At 43.0% G+C, this 8,363-nt stretch overlaps 1 long non-coding RNA gene across 1 annotated transcript in view; it reads left to right on the top strand.

Moving 5' to 3' along the window:
- Nucleotides 1-2,714: 2,714 nt before the first annotated feature.
- The window catches only part of LOC127052683 (uncharacterized), a 52,544-nt gene continuing 46,895 nt past the window's right edge, over nt 2,715-8,363 (top strand). The window contains exon 1 of the long non-coding RNA XR_007774863.1: nt 2,715-5,321. This is a non-coding gene — a long non-coding RNA (uncharacterized LOC127052683). The remainder of the gene's footprint in view (nt 5,322-8,363) is intronic.

Below are 8,363 nucleotides of genomic sequence, written 5' to 3'. Positions count from 1 at the left end.
CTAGTAGGAGTGGGTAGGAAAAGGATTTCCTGTCCGGTGAGAATTGGAGGTTTCAAAGAATTTTAGAAATCATACTGATTTGGGAGGGGAAAATGTATGTGAACCGACAAACAGAAAAGTCAGTTTGAGTTAAGCAAAAAAGTTTTGGTTTTGTTAACTTTTTTTTGTCTAAATTTCCTAAGATTGCAAAATGAACAGTCATGTTTGACTTGGAAAACCCAAAACTTTTTCATTTTGAAAATATTGAAATGGGATTTTGAAATTTTTACCACATTTTTTGTGTCAGATTTGTCAAAATTGACCCTACTTGGAAACAGTTTAGGGTCTGATAAATGGGCATTTTTTTAAAATTAAAAACAAAACAGTTTTTAAAAAAATTCCTGACCATCTCTTATATCTGGATTATCTGTCAATACCACCAGCACTATCTGTTCCGTGACACATAGGATTGGGTGGTGGTGGTTGGTGACTCTGAAGGGGATGGAGGCACCCAGGAAGTACGCTGTCTGCCAGGGGCCCGTATCCAAGACATTACGGAGGGATTGTTGAGGCTCATCCAGCCTTCTGACTCCTACCCCATGCTAGTCATTCATGTGTGCACTAATGATACGCAAGGTATGGCCCTGAGCAGATCAGGGCTCCGGGAGTAAGGGTGAAGGAGCTGGGGGCGCAGGTGGTGTTCTCTTTGATCCTTCCTATCAAGGGTAGGGGCCCAGATAGAGGCAGATGCATCCTGGAAATGAATGCCTGGCTGTGAGGATGGTGTTGCCAGGGAAGAAGGATTGCTAAGCAGAGATGGAAGCTACCGACCAAGGCAGGGGAAGAACATATTTGGATACAGACTGGCTAGCCTACTGAGGAGGTCTTTAAACTGTGTTTGACAGCAGCAGGTGACAAAAGCCCACAGGTAATTCCAAAACATGAAGACTTGGGAGAAGGGTTGGAATTGCAGGGGGGGGGGGAGGAGTATGGGCCGTTATAGTAGGGGTAAGAGAGAACGGGGAAAATCAAATCAGTATCCTAGATGTCTGTATACTAATGCAAGAAGTATGGCGAATAAGAAGGAAGAACTAATGCTAGTTAATAAACACAACTATTACACTTGGCATCACAAAGATGTGGGATAATACACATAACTAATATTGGTATCGAAGGATACAGCTTCCTCAGGAAGGACAAGCAGAGATAAAAGGGAGGAGGTGTTGCCTTATCTATTAAAAATTGTACACACTTGGGCCTAGGTTAAGATGGAAATAGGAGACAGACTTGTTGAAAATCTCTCGGTAAGATTAAAGGGTGAAAAATAAGGGTGATGTCATGGTGAGGTCTACTACAGACCACCTAGAAGAGGTGGATGAGACTATTTTTTAAACAGCTAACAATCATCCAAAACACTTGGTGGTGATGTGGGACTTCAACTACCCAGACATACTTTGGGAAAAATAACACGGCAAGGCACAGATTATCAAACAAGTTCTTGGAATGTACTGGAGACAGTTTATTTCATAAGGTGGAGTAAGCCACTAGGGGAGACTTGATTTTGACAAATGAGGAGGAACTGGTTGAGAATTTGAATGTGGAGGGCAGCTTAGGTGAAAGTGATCATGAAATGGTAGACTTTGTGATTCTAAGGAATGGTAGGAGGGGAAAAAAGCACAATAAAGATAATGGATTTTAAGAAGGTAGACTTTAGCAAAGTGAGGGAGTTGGTAGGATCCCATGGGAAGCAAGTCTAAGGGGAAAAACTATTCAAGAGAGTTGTCAGTTTTTCAGAGAGACATTATTACGGGCAGAAGAGCAAACTATCTCTCTGTGTAGAAAACATGGGAAGTATGACGAGAGACCACCTTGGCTTAAGATCTGAAACTCAAAAAGTGTTCTACAAAATGTGGAAGCTAGGTCAAATTACAAAGAATGAATAACACAAGTATGTAGGGACAAAATTTGAAAGGCCAAGGCACAAAACAAGATTAAACTAACTAGAGACATAAAGGGTAATAAGAAAACATTCTACACGTACATTAGAAGTACAAGGAAGACTAAGGACCAGGTAGACCCATTACTTGATTGGGGCGGGGAACAATAACAGAAAATGTGGAAATGGCAGAAGTGTTAAATAACTTCTTTGTTTCGGTTTTCACCAAGAAGGTTGGTGATGACTGGACATCTAACCCAGTGAATGCCGGTGTAAATAAGGTAGGATCAGAAGCTCAAATAGGGAAAAGTTAAAAATTACTAAAAAATTAGATGTCTTCAAGTCACAAGTGCTTGATGAAATACAGCCTAGTATTCTCTAAGGAGCTGACTGAGGAGGTATCTGAGCCATTAGCAATTATCTTCAAAAAGTCATGGAAGACAGAAAAGATTCCAGAGGACTGTAAAAGCACAAATATAGTGCCCATGTATAAAAAGGGAAATCAGAACAACCTGGGGAATTACAGACCGGTCATCTTAATGTCAGTACCTGGAAAGATAATGGAGCAAATAATTATTTTGCAAACACCTAGAAGATGATAAGGTGATAAGTAACAGCATGGATTTGTCAAGAACAAATCATGTCAAACTAACCTAATATCTTTCCTTGACAGGGTAACAAGCCTTGTGGATAGGGGAAAAGTGGTAGATGTGGTATATCTTGACTTTAGTAATGCTTTTGATACTGTCTCACATGATTTTCTCGTAAACTAGGGGAAATGCAACCTAGATGGAGCTACTATAAGGTGTGTGCATAACTGCTAAGAAAACCATTCCCAGAGATTAGTTATCAGTGGCTTGCAGTCAACCTGGAAGGGCATATTGAGGGGGGTCTTGCAGGGATTAGTTCTGGGTCTGGTTCTATTCAATATCTTCATCAACGATTTAGATAATGGCACAGAGAGTACACTTATAAAGTTTTCAGATTATATCAAGCTGGGAGGGATTGCAAGTGCTTTGGAGCAGGGTTCTCAACCTTTTCCTTCGAGACCCCCCCCCACACACACACACAACATGCTATAAAAACTCCACAGCCCACCTGTACCAGCACAACTGTTTTTCTGCATATAAAAGGTCAGATATTAGGGGAAATTATTTCACTAGGAGGGTGGTGAAGCACTGGAATGAGTTACCTAGGGAGGTGGTGGAATTTCCATCCTTAGAGGTTTTTAAGGTTAGGCTTCACAAAGCCCTGGCTGAGATGATTTAGTTGGGGTTGATCCTACTTTGAGCAGGGGGTTGGATTAGATGACCTTCTGAGATCTCTTTCAACCCTAATCTTCTATGATTCTAAAAGCCAGGACTGGCATTAGGGGAAAGCAAACAGAGCAATTGCATGAGGCACCAAACCACGAGGTACCCCACAAAGCTAAACTGCTCAGGCTTTCGCTTCAGCCCCAGGTGGTGGAGCTCAGGGCACTGTGGGCTTTCTGCTCTGGGCCCCAATGAGTCTAATGCCAGCCCTGTTTGGCGGACCCCCTGAAACCTGCTTGCAGCCCCCCCAGGGGCCCTCGGACCTCTGGTTGAGAACTGCTGCTTTGGATGGTAGGATTAAAATTCAAAATGATCTGGACAAATTGGAGAAATGGTCTGAAGTAAATAGTATGAAATGCAAAGTAGTCCACTTAGGAGAGAACAAATCAGTTGCACACATACAAAATGAATGCCTTGGGAGGAGTACTTCAAAAAGGTATCTGGGTTCATAGTGGATCACAAGCTAAATATGAGTGAACAGTGTAACACTGTTGCACAAAAAGCAAACATTCTGGGATGTATTAGCAGGAGTGTTGTAAGCAAGACACAAGAAGTAATTCTTCAGGTCTACTGCATGCTAATTAGACTTCACCTGGAGTATTGTGTCCAGTTCTGGGTGCCACATTTCAAGAAAGATATGGAGCAACAGAAATGATTAGAGGTCTAGAAAACATGACCTATAAGAGAAGATTGGAAAAAATGGGTTTATTTAGTTTGCAGAAGACTGAGGTGGGACATAACAGTTTTCAAGTACATAAAAGGTTGTTACAAGGAGGAGGGAGAAAAATTGTTCTCCTTAACCTGTAAGGATAGGAAAATAAACAATGGATTTAAATTGCAGCAAGAGTGGTTTAGGTGATCATTAGGAAAAACTTCCTGTAAGGGTGGTTAAGCACTGAAATTGCCCAGGGAGGTTGTGGAATTTCCATCATTGGAGATTTTTAAGAGCAGGTTAGAGAAACACCTGTTAGGGATGCGCTAAATAATTCCTAGTCCTGCCTTGAGTGCAGGGGACTGGACTAGATGACTTCTTGAGGTCTCTTCCAGTCCTACAGTTCTATGATTCTATGACCAGGCCCTGAAGCCTGACAGAGGAGACTAGGGTAGATGGGGTCTTCTATTCACAGGCCCTCTCTGATCTAGGAGCCTCATTATAGAATAGATATGTTGAGCTGGAAGGAACCTGGAGAAGTCATCAAGTCCAGCACCCTGAGCTGAGGCAGGACCAAGTAAACCTAGGCCATCCCTGACAGGTGTTTATCCCACCTGTTCTTAAAAATCTCCATGATGGGGATTCCACAACCTCCCCTGGAAGCCTATTCCAAAGCTGAACTACTTCTATAGTTGGATAGTTTTTCCTAATATCTTATCTAAATTTCCCTTGCTGCAGTTTAAGTCCATTATGTCTTGTCCTACCTTTAGTGGACATGGAGAACAATTGATCGCTGTCCTCTTTATAACAGCCCTTAATGTATTTGAAGACTGTTATCTGGTCCACCCTCAGTCTTCTTTTCTCAAGAGTACATGTGCCCAGTATTTTTAGCCTTCCTTTGTAGGTCAGATTTTCTAAACTTTTTATCATTTTTGTTCTCTGGACTCTCTCCAGCTTGTCCACATCTTTCCTAAATGTGGCACCAACTGTAACTGATGCAATGCTATTGGCCTGAACTTGCAAAATGTCTGAAACAATAGCTGTGAAGTGTCCCATTCATTTCAGTGGGTGCTCACTAAGAGGATACTACTTCAAAGTTACCATTATTAACTATTGTACTGCTTGTTACAGTAGGTAAGAAAGAAGAGAATATAAGGGCAGCTGTCATAAACAGATAGTTAAGGGTTACTAGAACAGGAGTACTTCATGTCTCTTTTGACTGTAAAGGGTTAACAAGTTCAGTAAGCCTGGCTGTCACCTGACCAGAGGACCAATCAGGGGACAGGATACTTTCAAATCTTGAGGGAGGGAAGATTTTGTGTGTGCTGTCAGTTTTTGGTGGTTGTTCACTCTGGCGTCTCAGAGGGACCAGATATGAAACCAGGTTTCTCTCCAATCTCTTTGATACAGTCTCTTATATGTCCAGAATAGTGAGTACTAGGTAGATAAGGCGAGTTAGGCTTATGTTTGTTTTCTTTATTTGCAAATATGTATTTGGCTGGAAGGAGTTCAAATTTATATTTTGCTGAAAGGATTTTAATTTGTACTTGTATACTTAGGCTGGGAGGGTATTCCCACTGTCTATAGCTGAAAGACCCTGTAACATATTCCATCTTAAATTTACAAAGATAATTTTTACTGTTTTTTCTTTCTTTAATTAAAAGCTTTTCTTGTTTAAGAACCTGATATATTTTTTTTATTCTGGTGAGACCCAGGGGACTTGAGTCTGGATTCACAAGGGAATTGGTGGGGAGAAAGGAGGGAAGGGGGAGAGAGGAGGAGGGGGGAAGGTGAATTTTCCTCTCTGTTTTAAGCTTCAAAGAGTTTGAATCACAGTAATCTTCCAGGGTAACCCAGGGAGGGGAAGCCTGGGAGAGGCAATGGTGAGGGAAAGAGTTTACTTTCCTTGTGTTAAGATCCAGAGGGACTGGGTCTTGGGGGTCCCCGAGCAAGGTTTTTGGGGGACCAGAGTGTACCAGGCACTGGAATTCCTGGTTGGTGGCAGCGCTACAGGTTCTAAGCTGGTAATTGAGCTTAGAGGAATTCATGCTGGTACCCCATCTTTTGGACGCTAAGGTTCAGAGTGGGGAATTATACCATGACAAACTGTTACTAGCAAAAGGAGCCAGAAAGAAGGATGGCTATTTGTTTCTAGAGGAGATGAGAACCAGTTATTTGAACCCAGATGGGATGGCTTTCAATCAAAAATGGTATCAGTGGCAGTGGTGTTACTGCAGCCTTGGAAAGCAGGATCCAGGCTTCAGATAGTGCCACCAAAGAAGGATCGTTCCTCCTCTGGACCTTACCCCAATTCACATTAAGGCTGGTCAAGCCTTGACAATGGGTCTAGTCTGGCTGAGAACCCAATGCAACCTCAAGATGGAGCTAACTGGAGGTGGGATGTCTAGCCTCATCTGGGCCTAGCCTATCAAGCTAAGGGGGATTCAAACTTAACCAGGGAGCTTGCCCTAGCAGCAACAATTTCCATCTCCACTCCAGTGGGGCAGGATACACCTGAATAAATGCTACATGAACAAATAATACCTGGAGTAAAGCATAATATCAAATGTGCACAGATGGGAAGATGCTTTAAATAAATACTTATGCTATACACATAATTAAAATGAGGCAATGCAGCCTTTGAGAGTATCTGCTGCTACCCCAGCAGCTCACAAAGAAAAGCACAATTCTAAAAGTGAGCAAGGTAGTGAGAGCATCCAGTATATGTAATTAATTAGGCAACCACCTAGTTATTGACTTGGGCTAAGATGCTCAAAGGTACTGAGGTGCCTAACTCCCACTGATTTCAGTGGATGTGAGATGCCTAAATACTTGTCAGGATCTAGGCCTCTCTTACTCAGTAACAACTCCTCACAGTTGCTGTAAATCAAGTGGTGATTGTCTGAAGAAATCAAGGTGCACTTTAAAGATGCAATGCCAATATGTACAATACACCAAATTCTTCATTATTTGTGTTAACAATGCTGTGATCTGGTATCAGCATTGTCTAACCACACACAATTCTCTTCTGCTGTTTCTTATCCCGTCTTCTCAGTTGAGTGTGTGTGATGTCAGAGCCTGCATGACATCTGACTGGGAGGGGGCTTCATGGTGTATTTGGGGTTTGATTTTAAAGGAGGCTTGGAAAGATAAGATTTTTATCAGGAAATGTCAGTAAACATTGATTTAACTGTTACACAGACAAACTGATGAAACATATTACCATCAATAATAATCAAAATGTACAGATGGGCAAAGTAAGCAAAATGCTGCTTGAGAACTTCTTAGAGTGTGATTTAAGGATATTTACTTTGTATATGTTGACATGTGATGCTGACGTCCTCTGTGATCTTGGGGAAGTCTCTGTGCCTCAGTTCCCAATATGCAAAAAAACAGACATAATAGCACTGTCCTGCCTCTCAGGGCTGTTTGCAGGAGAAATACATTAAAGATTTTGAGGTGCTTTGACATCTATTGATAAAAAGCCCTATGTTATTATTTTCTGCATCCATTAGTCATTGTGCAATCCTGACTGGGCGGTAAGGTGAAGCGTTACATGACAGTGGTGCATTTGCCATCTTTTCCACACAATTATGCTTTTTTCCCTTTCATTGCTCTTCAGGGGACAGTCTTTTCTCACTGCTGATATGGAAATCCTTATCTTGAACTTCCTCATATTTTGGTTGTGACAAGCAGAATATACCCTCCTGTCACGCTCTCTTTTCCTGGCCCTGCATGTCTCCTACTTTCCGCCTCTAATTTATAGTCAACCGTTGGGCCAGGGTCTGTGTGGATTTCTCGTGATGTGAAACAGCTTGGTGGGACAAATCCATGCAGGGGTGGAGGAGCAGCCTAGCTTCAATCCACTCCTATGCTATCCTTTTCAGATGGCAGTTTAGGAGCCTTGGTGTCTGGGGATTTGACTGGGACAGTGGGGATCTGTTCCCGGCTCTGCCACAGGCACCCATGTGACATTGGCTGAGTCTGTTGCCATCCTGGGCCCATTTGCCCAGCTCTGACTTGGGGCGTCAAAGGGTCCAGTCCTAGCAGGTGGGGACACCAGTGGGGCGTCCTGGGGCCCCGGTCCTCGGGACAGGTCAAGGATCACAGATTGGCATCCCAGGGTGACAATGGCTCAGGGGGTCATAGGTCAGAGGTTACTAATAGCCGGGCTTGGACACGTCCATGAGTCCCGCTCCTTCCTTTGTAGTCAGCCAATCCTGATATTAAGTTGATGGAGACCCCGCCCACTAGAGCCTACCTCAGACGCAGAATGAATCACCTCTCTGCGTGTGGCGTTGCCTCATCATCATCGCCCGCAACCAATAACCGTCTCGGTTCTACGGTGACGATAGCTTATCCCCGCCCATATCTCCCCATTGGGTGCAGATGGCGACAAACAGGCTAAACAGCCAATAACAAAGGGGAACGACGAGGCCAATGGGATGGCAGTGACTGCTAATACCAGCCAATAGACTGCCAG

This window comes from Gopherus flavomarginatus, chromosome 5 (genome assembly GCF_025201925.1).
Source record: "Gopherus flavomarginatus isolate rGopFla2 chromosome 5, rGopFla2.mat.asm, whole genome shotgun sequence".
In the NCBI taxonomy this organism is placed as follows: domain Eukaryota; kingdom Metazoa; phylum Chordata; order Testudines; family Testudinidae; genus Gopherus; species Gopherus flavomarginatus.
This window is presented reverse-complemented; position numbering and strand designations above follow the sequence as displayed.